This window comes from Pantherophis guttatus, chromosome 2 (assembly GCF_059756535.1).
Source record: "Pantherophis guttatus breed Tessera chromosome 2, ASM5975653v1, whole genome shotgun sequence".
Lineage (NCBI taxonomy): Eukaryota > Metazoa > Chordata > Lepidosauria > Squamata > Colubridae > Pantherophis > Pantherophis guttatus.
The window spans coordinates 102,815,121-102,841,195 of NC_142064.1; the positions used below are offsets into that span (position 1 = coordinate 102,815,121).

At 42.1% G+C, this 26,075-nt stretch overlaps 2 long non-coding RNA genes across 2 annotated transcripts in view; both read right to left on the reverse strand.

Annotated features, from left to right (window-relative positions):
* Nucleotides 1-307: 307 nt before the first annotated feature.
* LOC148115229 (uncharacterized) overlaps nt 308-26,075 on the reverse strand; it is a 32,813-nt gene continuing 7,045 nt past the window's right edge. Inside the window, exons 2-3 of the long non-coding RNA XR_015732749.1 lie at nt 12,635-12,757; nt 308-482 (exon numbers count right to left, since the gene is read on the reverse strand). This is a non-coding gene — a long non-coding RNA (uncharacterized LOC148115229). The remainder of the gene's footprint in view (nt 483-12,634; nt 12,758-26,075) is intronic.
* LOC148115230 (uncharacterized) lies at nt 17,277-25,438 on the reverse strand. The gene is made up of 3 exons (XR_015732748.1): nt 25,369-25,438; nt 20,725-20,985; nt 17,277-19,870 (listed from the first exon to the last, which is right to left on the reverse strand). It is a non-coding gene; the product is annotated as an uncharacterized LOC148115230 (long non-coding RNA).

Consider the following 26,075-nt stretch of genomic DNA (forward strand, 5'->3'; position numbering starts at 1 on the left):
GAAAGTATTGAACATTGATATACTGTATATGGAAACTTTTTTTAAAATCCTGAAAGCTCTAATTAAAAATTAAGAACAACCTAACCTCGCTGTTCCTAGCAATAGATCTAGAAATGTGTTATAATTAAGTTAGTGGAGCCTACATATAGACAGTTCTGATCTAATCACATCATCTGAGGAAAAGCAAGGTCTTCAACAGTCTACATCTCAGGCAGGTCCAGTTACATAACAAGGTTCATATAACAAACTCGCTGACGACAAACAAACAAGCATTGTTATCAGTTTTGTCACCACTACTTTTTCTTACCTTCTCTATTGTCTCAGATGTAAGGGGTGTGTGTGTGTGTGTGTGTGTGTGTGTGTGTGTGTGTGTGCAGATGGAACAAATTCCCTTGATGTTCTAGGACAAGGAAGCACAATGCTTGTTCAGGAACAGATGTTTGCAATAGAGGATTTTCACCCAAGTATTTTCTGTTTCCAATCTGCATGTGACAGGAAACACAGACTTGAAATGAATAAAAAGAACAGAGAAAGCATAATGGATGATAAAATAACAGCATGTAGAAAAGATGAAGAAAAGATGTCCTTGTCCTAGAGGGGAAAATAAAAAAAGATAATAGCAAAAGCCACAGCGTCATCTGGCTTTTTCTCCACAATTTGGACACACTTCTTTGAGGCTGTCTGACTCATTGCCATTAAAAAAAATGGGGCCACATAAAAATAAGAAATTGGGGGGGGGTTGTATTTGGGGGCTGAAAAGAACAAACTTTATTATTCGGTGCAAAGGAAAAAAAAGGAAAACTATAGCAAAGGGTTCATGTACCTATAGATAAATGAGTAAGTCAGTGATTTTAAGGTGGCATAAAACCTTAAACGTAAACCTTAAACGTAAACCTTAGACATAAAACCTGTTGAGCAAATCTAATTAACTAAGTCTACTATCTGCAAAGCATATCTACTTTGTTTGCTGCTTTACAGTTCTTGTTTAGGACCATGAAAGAATAAGCAAGATAAAATGAAATGAAGTAAATAACTATATTGCAAACAATATTAAAGTGGAATGAAATAGAACTTTGCCTTGCTAAGCGTGGCATTGCTTTTTAATCCATGAAGCACTTATGCTTCAGAGCAAAATCTTGCAACTTGTGCCAAAATATTCAAATCTGTAAAGTGAAGGTAAAAATTCTGTGGAACATTTTTTAAACCTTTTAATAAGTGGAATAATCCTTTGATATCGGGCTAGAAAAGGCAGCTTGGAAGAATGTGAGCCCTAGATCCTATCTCTCCCTTTCCACATTGCTTTTTAGGTATGAATCTTCTTATATATGCTATGTAAGTTATAAGGAGCAGAGGGAAAAGCAAGCCCTTGAAGAGGTCCATCTGTGTATGTACAAAAATAAGCCTTCATAAATAATTGGGCAGGGCCCAATTAGAGCTTTCCAATATTTGAGGGCTTCCTATATACACAGACGTGTGCCAGTTTGCAAAATTAAAACCAATTTCAACAAACAAATAATTACAGAAACATTGAAATTTCAGATTTTCCAATCTTTCCCCATTATTCCTTTTAGGGGCAATTATCATTTCTAGCCACTTTGAGCAGGCAGGCAGGCAAGTCAATCAGAAATTCAAAACTCATTCTAGGCATTGAGATACAGAATGTTCTGGGCATGGACTTTCAGTGGCATTTTTTCTGGAGGAGAGCAAAGCTTTTAATTTGCGCACGTAGCATATAACTGAATATATATATGTCTCTATTTTTAGCACGTGTGCTTTGTGGTTTACTGTAGTATTATGTGTACCAAAACCAGGTAAGCAATGATGGAAAGTGCCCTCGCTTGGAAATGTGACCTGCTGGCATCTGTATGGGCATTAGCTATGATTCCAAGATGGTGGTGGTGAATTTTTAATCTGAGATAATTTGATGATCTCCAGAGGAGCTATTCTACTGATTTATTTATATCTATATTTATTTTCATATCTATATACCGCCCTACTCCCAGGGGACTCAGGGCGGTGAACAGCCAAGATAAAAATACAAATAACATACAAAAATTAAAAGCTATTAAAAATAGATTAAATAATTTGGGCTCAAAAACAAATTTAAAAACATCCAATTTATATAAAACATTTAAAACCCAATTTAAAAGGGAGAGTTAGGCCAGACCAGCCTGTTGGAATAAAAACGTTTTTAGGGCGCGGCGGAAAGTGTGTAAATCTTGGATCCTCCATATCTCCGGGGGGAGCTCATTCCAGATGGCAGGTGCCCCCACAGAGAAGGCTCTCCCTCTGGGGGCCGCCAGTCGACATTGTTTGGCCGACGGCACCCTGAGGAGCCCCTCTCTATGGGAGCGAACTGGTTGGTGAGAGGCTATTGGTGGCAGTAGGCGGTCTTGTAAGTACCCTGGTCCTGAGCCATGGAGCGCTCTAAAGGTGGTAACCAAAACCTTGAAGCGCACCCGGAAGACCACTGGGAGCCAGTGCAGCTCGCGCAGGAGGGGGGTCACATGGGAGCGCCACGTCGCTCCCATCACCACCCGCGCGACCGCATGCTGGACCAGTTGGAGCCTCCAGGTGCTCCTCAAGGGGAGCCCCATGTAGAGAGCATTGCAGTAATCCAGGCGTGAGGTGACAAGGGCGTGAGTGACTGTGCGTAACGAGTCCCGATCCAGAAAGGGACGCAACTGGCGAATCAGGCGAACCTGATAAAAAGTTCTCCCGGCCATGGCTGTCATATGCTCTTCTAAAGACAGTTGTGAGTCCAGGAGGACGCCCAAGTTGCGAACCCCATCCGTGGGGGCCAACAACTCGCCCCCAATAGTCAGTGATGGCGCCAACTGACTATATCGGGACATTGGAAACCACAGCCACTCGGTCTTGGATGGGTTGAGCCTGAGTCTGTTCCTCCCCATCCAGATCCGTACGGCCTCCAGGCACCGGGACATCACTTCAAGGGCATCATTGGGGTGGTCTGGGGTGGAGATGTACAGCTGGGTGTCATCAGCGTACTGGTGGTACTTCACCCCAAAACCACGGATGATCTCACCCAGCGGCTTCACATAAATGTTGAACAGAAGGGGCGAGAGGACCGACCCTTGCGGCACCCCACATACAAGGGGCCTCGGGGTCGACCTCTGCCCCTCTGTCAACACAGACTGCGACCGGTCGGAGAGAAAGGAGGAGAACCACCGTAAAACAATGCCCCCCACCCCCACCCCTTCCAGCTGGTGCAGCATGATACCATGGTTGATGGTGTCAAAAGCCGCTGAGAGGTCTAATAGGACCAGGACAGAGGAGCAGCCCCTGTCCCGAGCCCTCCAGAGATCATCGACCAATGCCATCTCCGTGCTGTACCCGGGCCTAAAGCCCGACTGGAACGGATCTAGATAGGTCGATTCATCCAGGCACTGAGGCAGCTGTCGCGCAACCACACTCTCAACAACCTTCGCAACAAAGCGAAGGTTGGAGACAGGATGATAATTTGCTAACACAGCCGGGTCCAGGGAAGGCTTCTTGAGGAGGGGCCTCACCAACGCTTCTTTCAGGGTGACGGGAAAGACACCCTCACTCAAAGAAGCATTTATAATCCCCTGGAACCAGCCTCGTGTAACCTCCCGGGAGGCCAGCACCAACCAGGAGGGACATGGGTCCAATAAACATGTGCCTCACTCAGTCTGCTCAGTATCCTGTCCACGCTTTCAGGAGTCACAGGATCAAACTCTTCCCATGTAATATTCTCAGGACCTGCCCTTGTCATCTCCCCTGGATCTACCCAGTCAGAGTCCAGCTGTTCCCGAATCTGAACGATTTTGTCATACAGAGTCCTCAGCTCTACCCTCCAAGGGGTCCTCCCGCGCCCCCTGATGGAGCAGGGAGCAGGTCACCCTAAACAGGGCGGCTGGGCGATTATCTGATGATGCAATAAGAACAGAAAAGTAGTTACTCTTCTCCGCTTTTATCGCCACTAGGTAATTCTTAATATGAGATCTTACCAGTGTCCGGTCGGATTCAGAACCACTAGCCCTCCAACTGCTCTCTAGGCATCTTTTCCGGCGCTTCATCTCCCTCAGCTCCTCAGTATACCAAGGAGCCAGGTGAGACCAGCGCCGGGTCAGAGGCCACAAAGGCACAACTCGGTCCAAAGCCCCAGCAGCCGCCCTATCCCAGGTGGCTACTAAATCCTCAGCCGAGCCGTGTGCCAGAACCTCAGGAAATGGCCCAAGCTCCGTCTGGAACCTATTAGGATCCATCAGGCGCCGGGGCGGAACCACCTCATTGGTTCCGCCTCCCTGCAGCGGGGTGTGGTGGTTCGAAGGTCCAGGCGAAGGAGGGAGTGATCTGACCATGACAAGGGTTCAATCGCCATATCCCTTATCTCAGGATCATTCAACCACTGTCCAGAGACAAAAACCAGGTCCAGTGTGTGTCCCCCCATGTGAGTAGGGCCATAAATTAACTGGGTCAGGTCCATGGCCATCATGGAAGCCATGAACTCCCGAGCCGCCTCAGACATCTCACCGACTGATGGCAGGTTAAAATCCCCCATGACCATAATCCTGGGGGTGTCAACCGCCACCATGGCTATAACATTGAGCAGCTCGGGCAGGGCCGCTGCCACGTGGCAGGGAGCCAGGTACGTGACTAGCAAGCCCAACTGCACCCTATGACCCCACTTCACAAGGACGGACTCACATGCAGCCGTGTGAGGAACAGTGGCCTCCCTTGGTCCACATCCCTCATTAATGACAACCGCCACCCCCCTCCCCTCCCCTGTGACCTTGGCTGATGGAATGCACAGAAACCGGGTGGGCACATATCAACAAGGGGGACTCCCCCCTCCTGGCCCAACCAGGTCTCCGTAATACCTGCCAGGTCCGCATCCCCCTCCTGAATAACGTCACAAATGAGGGGGCCTTATTTACCACGGACCTGGCATTGCACAGCATCAGCCGAAGGCCTGGGGCCCGAGGGTCCGTACAACCTGGGGAACGAGAAGAGCTTTGGGGGCTGGAGCTTTGGGCACCGCTTGCAGCCAGCGAGGATGCACTCCCACCAAGTGATGTGGCCCCCTGCTCCCACCATATCTGCCCCTCCCACCTACAGTATCTATGTCATGGCCATCTGTATCATAAACTCTAACCCCCTCCTTGACTCCTGAACCCGCCCCTCCCATGCCGCACCCCTCATCTGACCCAGATATTCTCCCCTGCAGGTTCTTCCCCAAACCCACGCAACCTACCCCCCTCCCAGAATCCCTTAAAATCTTATTTAAAAATTTCACTAAAAAACCCCATAACCCTCTTTTTGCTGTATGCCATCTCTCCGGACTCCAAAGTCCATTATCGAGATAGGCCCTTGATAAAACAGAGGGCCAAACCTGCGAGAGGGGGGAATCTCGCAGTTTGAGGAGTTCTCCCAATGAGTACATTTTGTAGCTGGATAGTCCATAGCTGATGGGCATGTCCTAGCTATCCAGGGTCCCGTGGAGAGAGTATCGATCAGAGGTACAGGTCATTTTAGTCCCACTGACCTCTCACATCAGTGGGGGAATCTTAAGCCGTTTTGAGCTCAGATGTAAACATGATGTAAACTGATGTCTGCATGTGAGACCCAGTTTGTGAAGCTGGGATCTAGCGAACAGGCTTCCTGCTGCTAAAAGCCTCCTTGTTTGGATTGTTTGAAGGTACCTGGAATCATGGTGGAGTCCCCCCAGATCTATGGCATTGGGAATTCAACCTGTCTTCTCTGGATATGGAGTCAAAGGCAGCTCAGAAATTCATGGCCACTATGACATCCACGGACCTGTCTGAAGTAATTCTGAGTCCAAATTACAGTGGAAGTTACATGTTTAGATCAGCTTTTTTATCACAAGGCAGTGATGATGTAATCTGGAACTGGGGGATTTTAATCCCTTGTCATGATCAGACATTCTCTATTGACCTTGGAGTTCTCTGCAGCTGTGCCCTATTTCAGGGAGGAAGGATCTATTTGATTAGTCGCCCGCAAACACCTAATAATTACTGTTGGATTTTACAGGGAAATTGGTGTTATTTCTGTTTGGCTTAGTTGCTGCCAGGAAAGTGAGGGCAGTGATAGCTTTGGATATATTTACACCTTGCAGATTCTCTGTCTGCATGGGTCTCAGAAAATTCCCTGATTTTTAGAACTCCAAGTGATGAAGCAGCATGATAGATGCTTAGACCATCACTGTGAACCTAACAAAGTACCTTAAGAAAGGTACAAATCTTTCGCAAGAATTATCTCATGGTGATACAAAAGGCAAAAATGCCATTGTTTTCCTGTTCTCATCATGTCCATAAAGCGCTGCCCAATACCATAGCCCGGTTTAAGGTGACTCAGTCAACTTGGATAGACCTTCTCAAGAAGCCATAATTCAATTCAGCAGAATTGATCAATTATCGTCCTATCTCCAATCTTCCCTTCCTAAGGAAGGTTATTGAGAAAGTAGTCAGCTTGCAGCTCCAGCAGGCCCTGCAGGAAATCTTCTTCAGTCTGGATTCTGCTCTGGCTATAGCATTGAGACAGCATTGATTGTACTGGTTGGGAAAGAGATGAAAGCAACATTGTGTGAAATTAATAAAAAATATGTTGCCAAGGTATGTTTGTGCTGGAATCATGTGCAACTGGGATAAGTCCCAAACCCTTACAGTAATATACAAAAGAGTTGAGTCAGAGCAGTGACCCTGAGGCTACATGATGAGATTATAGAAAAGGAAAAGGATAAAGATTCGTTTTCCTTCATCCAATCACCAGAGCCATTATATGCCATTAAGAGGCCCTTCTAATGTTCTCACACTTCAGATTTCCAGATCTACTTAATCTTATACTACAACTCAGGGTCCACTGTTTAGAGCCAGATGTAGAATATTGGCTGCAAAGAATTATTGTTAACTAATTTAGCAGAATGGTTGCTTCAACAAAAAAAAAATGCTCAACTCAGAAATGAGTTTGTAATTCCAGTCTCACCTAAGAAGAATCTACGTTCACATTGTACCTTTTTAAAATTTTCAGAAATTTAATATCAAACAAACAAGGAAATGATGTATAGTTTCTGATGATTATCCGCTGTAGAATAATAACGGCCGAGACTGGAAAGTCCTGAGGTAACACCTTTAATAATCACAACGACTCTGAACGTAATCTGCCTCAGGCGAAGAACGCGCGAACTCAGCCTGACAGCTCTTATATAGGGGCTGTCAGGCGGCTAACAAATAGAATAACAGAATGTTATGAACAACACCAACAGGGGGCCGACTCATGGAGCCGGCTCAGTACACTACACCCCTTCCCACCTGGACCGCGCAAGTGTAGTCGTGAAGATACGCTGGTCGGCGCCGGATTCACCCCGATCTCCAGGGTTGCGCTGTCAGCACTCCCTCACCCTGGGGGTGGACGCCGATGCCATCAGGACTGCTCCCTGACTCCCTGGTAGTCTCCAACTCATCGTCTGAGCCCCGCTGGCCCTCTTCACCTTCAGGTAAGTCTACAGTGTCCCGATCTTGTGTGGCCATCGCATCACTTGGCGATGTGTTCCGGGGTTTAGGCTGGGGTGCGCTTTTACGGGGTGTTACCAGGGAATCTACCTGCTCAGACATCCCTGCGTCCCTAGCTGCGCCTTCCGCCCCATTCTGCCAATTTGCACCATTCCGCCTGGCCCGCAATTGATCCTAATGCTTGCGCCAGACCTTACCTTGCTCTATCTCAACTTTATACGAGCAAGGACCTGTGAGCGCAACTACACGCCCCGGTATCCACAACGGGTGGCCCCCATAATTTCGAGCATAGACACTGTCGCCCAGGCTGAACCCCTTCATGGTGCTTACAGAATCTAGCGGCTGCCTTGGGGCATAACGCGGGTGCAACCTATCAAAAACAGTACGCAACCTGCGCCCCAAAAGTAATTCCGCAGGACCCTGATTGGTGACCTGGCAAGGGGTGGTGTGTTGGATTAGCAGGTATTCAGCCACCCTCTCGTGCCAACCACTGGGGCCCATTCGTCCCAGCGCCTCTTTAGCCGATCTTACGGCTCTTTCAGCAAGGCCGTTTCCGGCCAGATGGTAAGGGGAAATTAAACAATGACAAATCCCCAATCCCGTGAGGAACATCTCGAAAAAGCTGGCGGTCAATTGGGGCCCATTGTCCGACACCAGTAGGTCGGGCAACCTGTGCGTACAGAAAATAGAGCGGAGGACTTTAATCACGGCGTCAGCCGAGGTGGAATGCATCAGCCAAATTTCAACCCACTTAGAGAAGGCATCTACAAGGACGAAGAACATTTGGCCATGGACCGGACCTGCAAAATCAATATGCACGCGAGACCATGGGCCCGAGGGGTCCTCCCACCTCCAGGCCAGACACTTTGGTGGCAGCAGTCTCGATTCCTGGCACGGACGGCAAGACGCCACCCAGTCCGTAATGTTTTGGTCCAGGCCGGGCCACCACAGGTATGCGCGGCCTAAAGCCTTCATGCGCACCACCCCAGGGTGCCCCACATGCAAAGAGGAAAGAATGGACCTGCGCAGAGACTGAGGAATCACCACTCCGTGTTCTCATAATAGGCACCCTCCCTGAGTTGACAACTCTGATTTGCGAACAGAAAAAGGCTTCCACTCGGCCCCCACAATGCCATTTGGCCACCCCCATAGTACCCAGTCCACGACTTTGGAGAGTTCTGGGTCCTGAGCCGAGGCACGAGCAACATTGGCAGCAGTCAAGGCAAATGGTGTGCTGTCAATCAACAGGACAGAAGAGGCAGGTGCAGGGTCGCAGAGGAGTGAGGGAACCGGACAGCGGCTGAGGGCATCAGCGTGGGCCAGATTCTTTCCCAGAACGTAGGTCAAAGTGTAGTTATAAGCAGACAGAAAAACTAACCTTCTGGAGAATCTAGGGGAGAGAATTTGAGGGCTTTGACGATCTCCAGCGAGGAGGCCGAGCAAGGGCTTATGGTCAGTTATTAGAGAGAAAGGCCGACCATAGAGAAAAGTGTGAAAACGTTTAACCTCCACCACTAAAGCCAATGCCTCCTTATCAATTTGAGCATAATTACGTTCGGCGGGAGCTAAGGTCCGAGAAAAGAAAGCCACGGGGGCTTCCCGGCCATTAGGGAAACGGTGACTCAGGACAGCCCCCACCCTGTAAGAAGACACATCACATGCCAGGACCAGGGGGAGGGTCTCACAATACTGTGTGAGGACGGAGTTTGAGACTAACAATTTCTTGACAGCTTGAAATGCGGAAGCAGCTTTAGAGTCCCAATTCCAATGGGCCCCTCGATCCAACAACCGATGCAAGGGTTCAGTGACGGACGCCTTATGCGGCAGGAACATTGCATAAAAATTAAGCAACCCCAGGAAAGCCTGAAGTTCAGCTTTCCCTTTGGGGGGGGTGCGTCAAGGATAGCCCTGGTCTTGTCAGGCGTTGGATGGATACCTGTCTTGTCAATTAAGAACCCCAAAAACTCAATCTGGGGAACAGCAACAAGGCATTTTGATTTCTTGACTTTAAGCCCAACACGCTGAAATGTGGAGAGGATCAAACGGAGCCTGTCCATCAAGGCGGAGGTGCTGGTAGCAGACACCAGCACATCGTCAAAATAAGGGATAACCTCAGGGATACCATGGAGCAGCCTCTCCATCAGACTCTGGAAAATCCCTGGGGCTATACTGACACCAAATTGGAGGCGGCGGCAATGGAACGCCCCTCTATGGGTAACAATAGTTTGGGCGTCTGCAGACAAATCATCGACAGGCAACTGCTGGTAAGCCTGTGCTAAATCAAGCTTGGCAAAAATCGACCCGTTCCCAAGGGAATGCAAGAGGTGGTGGACCACAGGGACAGGGTAAGCATGAGATATTAAAGCCCGATTAATGGGTGCCCGATAGTCCGTGCAGATGCGGATGGAACCATTAGCCTTCATAGCGATGACAGTGGGGATCTCCCATCGCGCATGGTCCACAGGCTCCAGAATGCCTTGTGCAATCAACTTATCAAGTTCAGTGTCCACCTTAGCCCGAAGGGCAAAAGGCACTTGCCGTGGTCTAAGCCGACGGGGCTGAACGAGGGGGTCCAAACAGAACGACACCGGGGTTCCGGTGTACAAACCCAGCTTGTCATCAAACACAGAAGGGAATTCCTGATAGAGCGTTTCAAGTTCAGAGGATCCTACAGCATGAACTCCCTGGATGGTAAGGCCCAGGGCGTCAAACCAATTTAGGCCCAAGAGGCTGGGCAGTGGCCCATCAACAATTATCAAAGAGAGCTGGCCAGAAAATTTTTTAAACGAGACTCGAAAGGTCCCACTGCCTATGACTGGAATATGGGCGCCCTGGTAATCTTTTAACAGGAGGGTACACGGGTCCAAATGTCATTTCACCAATTTTGGGACAAGACATTTAATCGTGCTCCAGGACACGATGGACGTGGCAGAACCAGTGTCCACCTCCATAAGGCATGGTTTGCCTTTGATCAGGACAGTGAGGTGGATTTTCTTCTGGCTGAATTTGTTTGGAGGAACCACCATGTTGACAGCAGAGGACCCCCGCCGATTACGGGTGCGCTCGTTAGACGAGCGGAAACAATGACCTTGCATGTTGTGAGGGGGACTTGATCTCAGTTGTGGCAGTGCCGCCTGACACACCTGGGTGATGTGACTCCGGCGGCTGCAACGGCAGCAAGTAGCATCCTTGAATCTGCAAGAGGACCGTTGATGGGCTTCCCCACAACTGAAGCACTCTGATTTAGGAGCCGACCCCCTCGCATTTACAGGTATTGTAGCCCTAGTCCTGGTATCCTGAATGCGGCAAACCCCCACATCGTCATCTGAGTCAGATAGGTTCCACTCCGAGGTCTCGTTTACAACTGTCGCTCTGCCCCCAGCCGAGGAAGCACTTTGGGCTTGAGGTAACTCCGCTAAGGACAACTTGGCCAACTCAGCCGCACAAGCCTCATCCAGAGCCGTTTGGAAGGTTAAATCATGATTCACTATAAGACACCGCTTTAGGCTCTGATCCCATATGCCACCAACAAGCCGGTCAAGGAGGTAATAGTCGAGGTTAGTGAACTCACAATGACGAGCCGCCCTCCGTAATGCAGCAACATACTGATTTATTGATTCCCCCAGAGCCTGATCCCGATGGTAAAAATGCTGGCGGCGGGCAAATCGGGACGGCGCTGGCGCATAATGACATTTGAGTTTTTCATGAAGTCCTCCCACGACCCGGAGTGGGTGGAATGGGGAGCCATGAGAGTCATAGCAGTGTCAAACATTTCTGGCCACAGAAACTAAGAAAATAAGCGCGTTTGCGCTCAGGTGTCAAGTTCGTATAGTCATTAGCAATTAGAAAGCAGTCAAAACGGGCCACATATGCGTCCCATGTTTCATTACTTGGGTTGAATGGGGGAAAATGGTGCGAGCTAGCCATTTTCAGTGTTGTTGTTTTTTTCGTAGTTTCACAGATTTGGCTTTTTTACCTTGTTTTGTGGATAACGGTCGACGATCCCCTCCTCGTAGCCAGTGATGAGTATCCGCTATAGAATAACGGCCGAGACTGGAAAGTCCTGAGGTAAAACCTTTAATAATCACAATGACTCTGAACGTAATCTACCTCAGGCGAAGAATGCGCGAACTCAGCCTGATAGCTCTTATATAGGCTGTCGGCCGGCTAACCAATAGAATAACAGAACGTTACGAACAACACCAGGGGGCCGACTCATGAAGCCGGCTCAGTACACTACAGTTCCTACTAATTATGGGAACTTGCAAGCATACAATGATTTAGAAGAGATTCCTGATCTCTTCTTTGCACATTCCTGTCTCTGTAGCATGACATGATTGACTGAGAAAAAAAAGATTAACTTCCATATTTCAATTTGCCCCCTACATCAGCCTATTGGACATCACTACTGCATATCTTCTTTTCAGAGCTAGTTAAAATCCTGAATAAGCACAATCTGAAGAAAAGAGATATTCTGCCATATTTATACTATACTCATAACAATTAATGTGCATTTTACATGTGCATGTGTCCTTATATACAAATGCAATTTTTAAAGTGGAAAATGGCTATTATATCTCAGAGAATATTCTTTCCAGGTCCTGGAGCTTGGAAATTACTAACAATTTCTCTGGTTCAAAGGCAACCAATGATTGAAGTGATCACCATGCCAATAGAATTGCATTTATTTTGGTACTCTTCCTACTTTTTATTCCTTCTCATTCAGTTTTATTTATTTAATTATTTATCAAACTTAAATTCCCATCTCTCTCATATCGTGGGGCTATGTTTTTCCTCCTCTTTCGCAGCCAAACTATATATGAAATAGAAATTCCATAATGAGATCTCCTAGTGTTTTCTTGAGTTTTTTAAAAGTACCGGTATATAAAAGAGGAGAAATATTTGATTAAAGTTGTAACATGAGAGAAAGGAGTACTTCCAGTTCTCCAGTGTGAAACAGGCCACTGATATGGGGAAAAATGCCCATGACAAACAATGCAGCAGACTGGGTTTTAAAAAGGCTCAAAATTCTTTATTTTTATCCCTCCTGTTGCTTCTAAGGGGGAAAATATCACACTGATCTCAAATTTCCTTTGTACGATAATTTGAAACAATCATACCTCCTTTTGGTCTTGTCTTTTACTTCATTTCTCTTAAACAGATCTCTGGTTCTCCTGTTTTCTAGGATGCTGCTGTTGTCCTCTTTAGTTCCGTCTATTCCAGCTAAACTTTAGTTGCTAAAGCTTTTCCAAAAAGAGTAATTTAGCTAGTAAAAATCAATGAAAGGGATCTATTGCCAATCTGAATAAATTGTCCTGACTCATTTCACTACATATTAATAATACCTGTATTTAACAAAAAGAGTTTCCAGAAATATCCTGTAATTTCACTGTAAAAATAAACCATTAGTTAATTAACTAACATCTGTTCAACATCATTTCCTTTTATAAAACATTCCCACCCCATCTTCATGAAGAATACTGCATAGTGTTCATATATGCATAGTGAAACAGCATATTTTTTATCAATCTTACATCACATCTATAATTCTATTATATATCTCACTATATTAATGTCCTATTGCTACAAAATTTTATCAATCAGAAGGAATTCAACACTGAGTTTTTGTGAGTTTTTGCATCTACAAATATCAAGAACAGAAGTAGCGTGGGGATTTTTCCAAGTTTCAAGAATTAACTAAAATCAGAAATTTGTTTCCATAGCAGCAGATACATTAAGAATGAGCTAAAATCAATACTTCTAACTTCATTTTAAAAACAAAATTCTCAGTAACACTTAGTGAGCATTCTGTAGATCACTTATTAATTTGTTTTAATTCTGTATATTTTAATATTATTTGTTGCAGCCACATATTAAAGCATCACAATATAACTGCAAATGAAATTAAGAGCATTGTATGCTATCAAGACATCAAACAGCCATATTTTTCAGGCTACATACTAGTTACTTCTTCACTGGAGACTTATAGAGTTTTTTGGGTTCATCCACTAGTCATTGTGCCAAAGTAACAGCAATACAGAGAGCCTTTATATAACTCCAGCAATGACTGGGCATTGCTCTGAAGATGCTATAAATCACTAGTGAAAAAATGACCTCTGTAAAACTCAAGAGTCTTATTCATTTACAATGAAATGTATTCATTGTGCTGAATCAGTGAGTTGGCTCCAAACTGTAAAGAAACTGTATGTGATCTGAAAACGTTATTCTCTTGTTCTCCTTGATCAGCCATTTTGTGATGAATTTCATATTGTCCTGTTGATGAACTGGTGATTTTGACTCTATTAAAAACATATTCTTGGTAATGGAATACCCACTATATGTACAAGTTATATGAAGATTTTATTATATAATTATATTGCTGGGGGGTTTTTTGTACACACAGTCCTCTTTGATTTGGGATGTTTACAAATATTGAAAATCAATCAAAATTTCAGATCCAATGCAAATAATTTTTGTGTGTACAAATGGCAGCTCCCCATTTCCAATTCATGTGTATCTCAAGCAACTAAAAATGTTGTGTTATCATTGGAATTTTTGATATGTCTTTAATCTTTGCAACCTCCACCTCAGAATGGTTGCTTTGGGTACCGAAAGATGTACAGTAGTAATTGTGAGGAACATTTGAGTGTCTTGGTAGACCACAGAGAAATTGCTGGACCACATGATCCAGCCATTTGCTGCAACTGCCAAAAGGGTCAGAGCTGTTTTGGGCTGCATCATTGGAGGTGTAATGTCACGATCACAGGAAGTGATTCTATATGGCACTGAAATATTGGGTCCGGTTCTGCTCATCACAATACATAAGGAGTGCTAAAGACCTGTGAAGAAGAGCAACAAAGATGGTTGGGGGCTTGCTTAGAGGCTAAATCCTACAAACAACATTTAAAGGAATTTGGTATGTTTCGCTTAAAGAAGATAAAGTTAGAGGGAGATAAGATATCAGTCTTCCAATACATGAAAGAATGTCATAGAAAAGAGGATAAGTACTTTTTCTGCATATAATCCGAGGGTATGATGAGAGCCAGTTGATGGAAGCTTGACAGCTAATGATCTACACTTAGAATAAGGAGGGATTTTCAGATTGTGAGAGCCATTAAATGGAATACAAGCTGTGGGTGCCCCATTAGTGAATAAATATATATATATGTCTTAGTCTACAGAAAATCCAATGGCTCCCTAGGACACACTATCTACCAGAAGAAAACACACACAAACTGCTATCTGCACGCACTCTCACACCACCACCCTGCCCAGATCAACTCTGTAGCCAAGACACTCATTTCCAGAACAAAACGCTTAGCTGACGAACAACACCTAAAAACCGAACTACACACTCTCACTAACGTACTAACATCCAATGGATTCCAAAGAAATAAAATCACCAACCTAATCCAAAAAGAAACCCCCACTAAAATCCAAGACAGAGAGCAAGAAAACGGCAAGGCCCTCTTCCCATACGTAAAAGGCACCACAGACAGAATAAGCAAAATCCTCCACAAACATAACATCAAGACAGCATTCTGCACAAACCGAAAAATATCCACCATCCTAAGGAACCCCAAAGACAAAATTGAGTTAGAAAATCAAGGAGTATATGAAATCCCATGCACCGCCTGCCCCACCACATACATCGGACAAACCAACAGACCAATAAGTGCACGCATAGAAGAACACAAGAACTCAGTCAGAAAAGAGGAACCAACTTCTTCCCTGGTCCAACACCTCAAAGCCACAGGACATGATATTGACTTTAAAAAGACCAGAACCATCGCCAAAACTGAACACTTTAACAACAGAATAATCAGAGAAGCCATCGAGATAGAAAAACGCCCACACAGCATGAACAAACGAGACGATACCTCCCGCCTACCAGCCATTTGGAAACCCGCCCTTATTGACAAACGAGTCCCTAACATGACGAATGACACCAGACCCACACTCACGAGAGCCACACAGGATGTAATCACCACACATCCATGCAGAAAGCAGACTCAAACCCACACTGATAATGAGCCATGACCAAGGACCAGAAGCCAGACCACAGCTGCATCATTAGCCACTTTAAACCTCTCCAATCCATACATGAAGCAGACTGACACCCACCATGAAGAGCTCGCACGGCCACAAACACGAAGCCAAACAACAACAACGCAGCTCACCAGCTCAAATCCCCCTGCAACTCAGACTAAGCTGAGCACAACCAAGCCCCCACCCAAACAGAACACACCCCCATCCAATCAGAGCACAATCAACCCTCCATCCAATCAGAGCACAGCCAAGCCCCTAACCAATCAGAACACACCTCCACCCAATCAGAACACAGCCAAGTTCCCACCCAATCAGCTCACACCTCCACTAGCAGTTAAAAGGAAGAGACAGCTGCGATCTCACATTGCTCCTGGAAGCACGAAGCCGAGAACACCAGCCTGAAGATGACGAATGAGACTTCGTCGAAACGTCGCCAAGACACTTCCAATTTTACGTGGGAGAAGACCCGAATAACCAAAGACCTACATATATATATACACACACACACACACACAAACACACACACACACACACGCACACACACACACACAAAGATCTTGAGCTACATAGGAAAAAACCCTGACAAGAAAAGTATTATACATTTGAACCTATGAATTAAAAAGAACAAAATAAAAATAAATATTTGACCTTTACAGGGAGGAGTCATAAAATATGGGTGTGGCTGGCTGAAGAAGTCTCATAAGACAGAAATAGTACTATCCCAGTCTCCCATAAGTCTCAGAACAGACAACACAAAATGTCTGATAAAGCCTGAAAGTGGTGATTTGAGATATCACCCCACTATGGCTACACAAAGATCTTGAGCTACATAGGAAAAAACCCTGACAAGAAAAGTATTATACATTTGAACCTATGAATTAAAAAGAACAATATATATATAGATTCACCCTTCAGGGTGGTATAAGAATTCCTACACTGGGCAGCTGATATAGATAGATAGATAGATAGGTAGGTAGGTAGGTAGGTAGGTAGGTAGGTAGGTAGGTAGATAGATAGATAGATAGATAGATAGATAGATAGATAGATAGATAGATAGATAGATAGATAGCTGGATAGATAGATAAAGATTGATTCACCATTCAGGGTGGTATAAGAATTCCTATACTGGGCAGCTGATTCCTTCCAACCTTACAATCCTGGGAATCTGCAAATGGGTAAATCTCTGTTTTTTTTCTCTGTTTTTTTTTTTTTAATATATGAAGACAGGACCATGCAGGGCTGGAAAGAGTAAATAGGAGAAAGTCATCATGCAACTGTTCCCAAGTACTGTTAAGTTGATACATATGTAAGGAATTTCCACCAGTTCCATTGTCAAGAACAGAGAATTCCCTGATAAAATGCACCTCTGCAAGGGATGAGGAATCTATGGGGCTAGGCAGTACCAATGAGTAGGTGATGATTCCTACTATATAGAGTACTGACATGTATGTGACACATTGAGTTTTTTCAGAGGCCAACTCTGCTGAACTACCATATAATAGTATCTCAGAAACCAGGGTAACATTTGGTTTGAATACTGTAGTTGAATGTTTTCAGTCTACTGCAGATTATTGTATTATCTTTGTGTGCAGTCCATTGATTTGAACCTATTGAATGCCTTAATGTGAAATCAGCATCCTCTGATTTGTTACCCAGATTAAATAAATAAATAATCTATTAGTTATACTGGAAACTTTCTTCCTGAACTGCTTGCTTCTTTCTTTCTTTCTTTCTTTCTTTCTTTCTTTCTTTCTTTCTTTCTTTCTTTCTTTCTTTCTTTCTTTTTCTTTCTTTTTTTCTTTCTTTATGTATTTATTTATTTATAGTAATTAGTATAAATGCTACTTTATACCTAGTCATTTCTAAAGCAATCCTCAAATTCAAAATCTTTGTGTTTACAGTAGATGAAATTCCTTTCACAGGACTGATGTCCATACAACTGATGGTGGATTGTAGTGTATGAAACCATGCTAATATACATTTGCTATTTTTTTTGAAATAGCACAAGATTTTTGTGGGCTTGTAAAAATCTAACATTGTTATCTTCATGGGAACTGAAAACACAGGGAGCTTAAATGCTTAAATATACAACATGTAATTTCTTTAGTTAGTCTATATAGGTCTATTAAAACATTCCTAGACAATCTTCAGAAAGTGTCTCCTGCTTTGGAAAGGGCAACATAAGGCATAAACTCATTGAAAAATAATATGAATATTAGAAATAATCTGTATGATACCGATACACATTCATTATTGCCAATAAGAAAAAGTTTTCCAGGTTTTCAAGTTGATAAGTCTGCTGAGAACAATGAAAAAAACAACAGCAAAAAGATGTACACCATGACCTCGCTTATTTCATTCCCATTTCAGCTCTCTTAAAAACCATTATCTATCTCCAATCTTTGTAGTATGCAGCTGAGATAAAGAATATATAAGGAAAAATTAAGGAAAAAACGGTAAATAGTAAAGGAAGAAAGTGAGGGAAGAGCAGATTTGGAAAGGCTGCAAATAGATGTACTGTAAGGAGATGGTTAACATTTGGCCATCTTTTGTCTCACGCTGCTTGAATTTCAGGCACTAAGTTTGGAGTGTAAACATCTGTTGAGCACAAGGCATATGTTGGCCAGATTGTGCTGTTTTAGGCTCAGATAGAAATTATATAAAATCACGAAGTGTCTGACACTAAGGTATATAAAGGAGGGACTGATCAGAGGAGACACGGGAGAGAGAAAAGCACAGACAATAACTGTACAATAAAATTTTGACAGGATTTCCTTGATGCATTCTGTATTTTATAATCATGGTCAAAAACAGTCCATCCACACCCCCAATCTCTCTTCAGCAGCCAAGCAGAATTGTGAATTGTTCTAATCTTTCATGTTCTCTATTGTAGCCAGCAGTTCTGGAGCCAGGACCCACAGGGATAACTGTATTCAGTTATATAGGAGACAGGGTCATAGCCCTGTAAGAATCGTTTCTGACATTTGGGGAACAATAAATTATTATCTTTACGATGAGCAGCCATGTTTATAATATATTGTCCAGGTTTTCCAAATATATGGAACTCTTCTTGAGGTTAGATAACACAGAACAAGTTTTTGATGAAAAAAATAGTAATCTGATTTGCAATTTATTTCAGCCTTATAGTGAATGTTTCAAGAGTGGGGGAAAAGACAAATATAATAATAGCCAAAAGTCTTTGACTGAGTCAATCTTTCCCATCTTAGCAACCTTTAGATTTTGGGCGACAATTCTATTCAGCAAGTCCAAAGGCCATACTGGAAAGTACAGCTGCCTTAATATACATGTGCAGCCAATAGGCTTTGGTTGTTTGAGTCATTGCATTTAACACCAAATAGTGGAAAAATATGAGATGACAACTGAAAAGGGTATTTAAAACCAGAGACTGATAAAACCCCACTTTTTAAAGGAAAATGTCTCTTTAAAAGAAAAGCTTATACTATATTATGCGAATAGCCACTGAAGAGGAAAACAGGATTTTTGTAGAATGGAATTCCCTGTCCTAAGAATGGTCACTGAGAAGGTGGTCTACAGTTTACCTGTCTCACTTTGAACCATTATTGGTATCTCAGCATTCTTGTTTAACCTTTTCACACTTCTTTTTTTTTACTGAAAAGTTTTATAAGAAATACAAACAATTTTCTCCCCCCACCCTTTCCCCCTCCCCACATAATAGAAAATGTACATTTTCTTATACATGATAAAGCCTACATATATATGTTTCCCTTAAAGAAAGCATTAAAATAAGACATTTTAATTACATTCGGAGTTGCTCTTCTTCTTTCTTCCCTCATTCCACAACAAACCTTCTTCTTCTCCTCCTTTCTTTCCCTTCCTTCCCTCCTCTTCTCTCCTACTTTCTCCTTCCTCCTCTCCTACCTCATCCTACTTCCTTTTCCTTTCCCCTTCTCTCTTCTTCTCCCCCTTCTCACCTTCACTCCTACTCCTGTCCCCTTCCCTTCCTCCTCTCCTTTCTTCCATTCCTCTCCCTCCATCTCCTCTTCCTACCCTCTCCTCCTCTCTCCTTTCTAACTTCTTTGCTGTGAAATATTCTCCTCCTTTAGTATCTGAGCAACTCCTGTATTCTAATCGTAGATACTTTCTTCTGTTAAAACTGTTACAGATGAAAATACCTAACCTGATATCTGTAAATATGTGTGCTTGTTTATATGTCATTGTGTGATGTCATTGTGTCACTTACCATTGGTTAGTACTTACCATTAGCCCCGCCTTCTCTGTATATAAGTTCTTGCTCCTCCCAGATTAGTGCCTGTCTAATTGTGTTCCTGAGGAAGAAAAGAAATAAATATTACTATTACAAGAAAGCCTACAGTCTCTTATATATGGGCCTAACCAGGATAACCAAACTAGCAACAAATTGGTAGCAAGAGGATGGTTTGGTAGGCCCAACCGAACATAAAGATGCAAGACTCACATAACGACAAAAGAAGACCTGCCACCAGATACATAACGAAAAGAATGGCAGCTCAACTAACTCCTGACAAATATACACCACTTGAAAATATTAAGAAACAAACGCAATTACAAGAAAATGAACTGCTAACACCAAACAAAGAAGATGAGGTAAAAAGAAAAATACTAGAATTAATAGAAACAACTACAGCTGAATCAAATCTGCTTGTGAAAATCCGCAGCATAATAAACGACCACGGAACAGCAGCAGATAACGAAAATAACAAACAAGAAAACTGCAAGGTAAGAAATTCAACCCCTGACTTCAAAAATGACACCAAAGATGGCGACAGCTTCCCGCCTTTTTCATGGCAGCCATCTTACCCACCTAATACCTCTAAAATGCCTGACCAATTACTAAAAGAATTCCAAACCTCAAACTACGAAATAAAAAACAAAACCTACCAAGAAGATGATTACCCGAGTCCAAAAACAAATAAAAAACAATTATTTAAACAAAACAAAGCTCAACCTACTGAAGTAGAAATAGACAATGCTATACAGGTGCTAACTGCAGCACTCGGGACTAAACTAACAATACCAAACAAACAACCAGAAAATGAAATAGAAAATTCTAAACTACCATCTACCAAAGGCCAAAAAGAAATAGACTGTCTAAAGAAAGGCCTAGCCACCCGAAGAAAGACAAGCTGGCAATCATACTTACCTACTGAAGAGCAGCTCCCTGAACAACCCGGCTCCATTGGCAATGGCGGCCCGCCTCAAGCTCCACTTACTGACGACCTCAGAGAAGACTCCCCGATGAGCAGAGCAGCACCCCAGGCATTCTTCAGTCACCAGAGGCCCTCCGGAAACAAAGCAGAGCAACAGAAGGCCGTCTGGGACTTCACCCCAGGAGCTGCAGACACAGGAACCTCCCTCATCGACTGCTGGAGAAAAATGAGGACTGAGCATGCCCAGAACGAGCCTGCAAAGAAAGAAGAAGGAAACATAAATACAAGTCAGCGCAACATAGAGATAAGTAAATACAGACATACATCTACCATACCCAGGCCTTATTGTGAGTATGCTAAGGTCTTAAATCATGGACAGCTACTAAACATGAATAACACCTCACTACACTCAGGGACAATACCTCCAGACTTTATAAAATTGAAATTAGATGGAAGCAACTTAATGGAATGGGATCAGTGTTTACAGATTGTATATATGAAAGAAAATGTTTTATTTTTTATTGATAACCCACCAAATAAGCCTTGGACCTATGAAATAGACTGCCTCCACCACAAAGCATACTATATGTTAATTGTTTCTATTTCCCCAAGTATACTCCCCAGTATAGAGCATAATTTAACTGTATTTGAAGTATATCAAAAATTATTCAGACTGTTCTATAGCAAAAATGTAGCCACTACCACAAAAATCTCTAGGGAATTCTATTCTGCCAAACTAAAACATGATACATCCATGAGTGAGCATATCTTGAATTTAAACGCTGTAAGAGCAGACCTTATTCAAAGGGGAGAAACCATTTCTGACAACACCATGAAAAGCATTATAATTAACTCACTAGATCACAGCTGGGATAACTACATTACACTAATAGATAACCTAAGTATAGAGCAAATTACTTTAGAAAACCTTACCAATAAGCTTATTACTGAAGATAGACTTAGAAGAGAGCGATATACACAACAAAGAGAAGGTAGAAATCAAAGAAGGACTGATTTCAGGGCCAGAGACAGATACCCACATGAATGTCTCACATGTGGATCTGAAAGACATCAGAGTAGAGACTGTCCCAAGAATATAGGATACAGTGACTCATATAAACACAAGGATAGAAGAATACACTTTTTAGACAGAACCTCCCCAGATTACAGGTATAAGAGAAGAGAATCACCACACTCTAGAGAAAGACAAACATACAGAAATAACCCTAGAGAAAATAAGAAAGGATCACTATATGGAATAAGAAATAATAACACTTTGATATCTGATTCACTCAACACCTGGCTCATAGATTCAGGAGCCACATGCCATACAACTCATAATAGAGAAATATTAAGTAACTTCACTGAAAAGAAATATTATATTAAAGTAGCAAACCAAAATAGAGTCCTAGTGAGAGGAATAGGAGACACGCATATAAAAGGTATAGGAAAAATAGAGGGGGTACTATTTGTGCCCGAAATTCCAAATAACATATTGGCAACCCTAAAGTTAAGCTTAGACAATGCAATAGAAACCACTTTCAGAGGTGGAAAGGTATTCATGACTAAGAACAACAGAAACATAGGTAAACTATTTACAAATGATGGACTAACATACCTACTGCCACAAGATAACGAACTAGTCTATGCAAACTATCAATTAAGAAACAAAAAACCAAATTCAGATAGCCATGATGAAAATAATGATAAGAATGCATCAAACACTGATACTAATATGTCTGAAAATTTAAACAATGGAAAACCTATTCACGATAATTGTAGTCACTTACTCCACAGAAAGCTAGGACACGCGAGCTTTCCAGTCATACGAAAAATGTTAGAGTGTTCCGAAGATTTAAAAATAAAGAACTGTAAAAATTACTTAGAATGCTCTGTATGCAATTCTTCCAAAATTAAAAACAAGCCAAAACCCAAAAAAGCCACCCGCACCACACAATCAACCTTTCAACTAATTCATATGGATGTAGTAGGCCCATTAAAACCTTCAATTAAATACAAAAAAAGATACTTCCTGACCATAGTCGATGACTATAGTAGATTTGGTTTTGTATACACCCTTAACCACAAAAGTGAGGTTTTCAAAAAATTTAAGGAGTTCTTTAAAATGGTAGAAACACAATACAATACCAAAATCAAACAAATAATGACTGACAGGGGGTCGGAATTCCTATCCAACGAATTTTCAATTTGGCTAAAATCACAAGGAATATTGCACTTTAAATCTTGTCCATTTTCCCCATTCCAAAATGGAGTCTCTGAAAGGAAGAATGGTTTGCTACAAACCATGGTTAAATGTGTGTTAGATGATGCTGGTTTAAACCAGTCATTCTGGGCTGAAGCCCTTAATTATTCCAATTACACTATAAATCGCTTATGGTCCAGTACAATCAATAAGACCCCATACGAACTCATGTATGGAAGGAAACCAAAAATTGGGCATTTACACGTATTTGGTGTATCTGCTGATGTATATGTGCCCTCACAGTTAAGACGCAAAGGAGAGAAAGTATCCAAAAGACTGATATTTATGGGGTACGAATCAGGAACCAAGGGATATCGCTTCATTGATAAAAATAATCACTTCATTGTATCCAGATCTGCCGTGTTTCATGAACACATGAACTGGTCAAAATTACATCTCAATGAAATTTACCCAGAATCAAAAAATATTACACACACGCACGCAAAACATCACACATCAGATACGAACCCCAAATCCACATCTACTAACAGAATCAAATGCCCAGTAATAGTTAATGATGAATGGAAAAAAGGACACCCCACTTTGAAAGTAGATCAATTAACCGAAAAAGAAGCTAAGTATATGCATAGCGATGAACATCCCCAGAATAGGCCCATTAGATCCAATAGGGGCATAATTCCTAAAAGATTAGATGATTACGTACTGTCTATCCAAGCTAAACACCTGACTCCTAACACATATGATGACATACTTAAGCTACCCCTAGAAGAAAAAAGTAAGTGGGAGGAAGCAATGAAAAAAGAGATGGACAGTTTGAGAGAACTAAATGTATATACACCAACAGACCTGCCCACTGAGAAATCCCCTATTGGCACTAGGTGGATCTATAAAATCAAGGAGCTAGAGGATGGTAAATTCCTATACAAAGCCAGGTTGGTGGCTCAAGGCTTTGCCCAAAGATTTCCGGATGACTATGAAGACACTTATTCCCCAACCGTTAGATCAGAAAGCGTGAAAACAGCACTAGTGTTAGCTTCTATCTTAAATCTGGAAGTATATCAATTTGACGTGCAGACAGCCTATCTGCACGCTGATCTAGATAAAGAAATTTATGTGAAAGCACCCCCAGGAAAGGATACAAAAAAGGGAGAAATTTGGCTATTAAACAAGAGCCTTTATGGACTAAAACAGTCCGGTAAGCGGTGGTATGAGTGCTTATCAAAGATACTTAAAAATATGGGTTTTGTAGCTACTTCATCTGATTTTTGTTTTTTCACAAAAAAAAATAATGATTCTATTGAATATGTTTTGATTTATGTTGATGATATATTGTATTTTGGACACGACAAAATTAAATGTGATAATTTCGCTGAACAACTAGGCAAAAATTTCAACTTAAAAATATTAGGAAAGGTAAATAAGTATCTAGGAGTCCAAATTGACAAAACAGATAAGGGGTTCAAATTATCTCAGAAAGACAAGATTATGGAACTCATACAAAAATGTAATTTAATTAATTCAAAAATTTGTGATACTCCTATGTCAACTGATTTTTATAGGAATGTGTATAATGAGTACGAACCATTCAAGGATAACACGTTATATCGATCAATTATTGGGTCCTTATTATACATATCTAATTGGACCAGGCCTGATATCACCCTTGCTGTAAATTTGTTGTCAAGACATGTAAGCAATCCTAACTCATACCACTGGGAAGGAATTAAGAGGATTCTAAAATATCTAAAGTCTAGCATTGATATGTGCTTATTCTTAGAACCATTCATTTCTGAAAAACCAACTTTGACCTGCTACGCTGATGCTGATTGGGCTACTGATTCAAAAACCAGAAAAAGTACTTCTGGATATGTTTTTCTTATAAATGGCTGTGCGGTGCACTGGTACACAGGCAAACAGAATTTAATTGCCACTTCCACAGCGGAAGCCGAATATGTTTGTTTATCCAAAGCGGTCAACAATCTAACTTGGTTCGATGACTTGTTAACCAATGTGTGGGATGAACCTGTTTATCCAATTATTATCAATGAGGACAATAAGGCAGCAATTGATATATCAGCTTCCGAAGCAATAGGTCAACGATCTCGACATATCGATATAAAATATAAACATGTAAGACAACTGTCAAGTATAGGATTTATTAAAGCTATCCATTGCAATACTAGTGAACAAATTGCTGATATCCTCACTAAGCCATTGCCAACCAAACAACATATGTATTTGACTTCCAAACTTGATGTGCATATATAATCTTAATAACCCACCATTAGTTAGGTATTTTAGAGGGGGATTTGTTACAGATGAAAATACCTAACCTGATATCTGTAAATATGTGTGCTTGTTTATATGTCATTGTGTGATGTCATTGTGTCACTTACCATTGGTTAGTACTTACCATTAGCCCCGCCTTCTCTGTATATAAGTTCTTGCTCCTCCCAGATTAGTGCCTGTCTAATTGTGTTCCTGAGGAAGAAAAGAAATAAATATTACTATTACAAGAAAGCCTACAGTCTCTTATATATGGGCCTAACCAGGATAACCAAACTAGCAACAAAAACATTTCTCTATTCACCACTTTTTTCCCACCCCAGCCCTTATCCCACCCTCCCCACCCCACCCCCGACTTCCCAGAACAAAAACAGGGTACAGCATCTAACAAACATATGCTAAAATAAACTAACTAATTATAAAGTTCAAAACTCCCACACGTTCTTTAACTCCCCTTGCTCCAATTCATCAACCTCCCTTTTATAAATTCTCAAGACCAATTAAATTAAATTCATTCTTCCTAGTTATAAAAAAAACTTTTTCTTGATGTATAATCCAATACTTTAGCAGTATTACAAGCAGTAAAAATCATGAATAAATTTCATTTCCTTACCCTCGAACATCATTCTTTTTGAACATTACTCCCTAATAAAATTCTGAATTTAATATTAATCCTCTTTCCTTCAAAAAATTGGGCATCTTGAAATCTTACACATTTTATCTCATATATCTTTTAAAATAATATAATCTTATGTTAAACATTTTAAAAATCTCTTAATACCATTAAAACACTTATTTACCAAATATAAATTTCAAAATCTGCAGGAGGATATC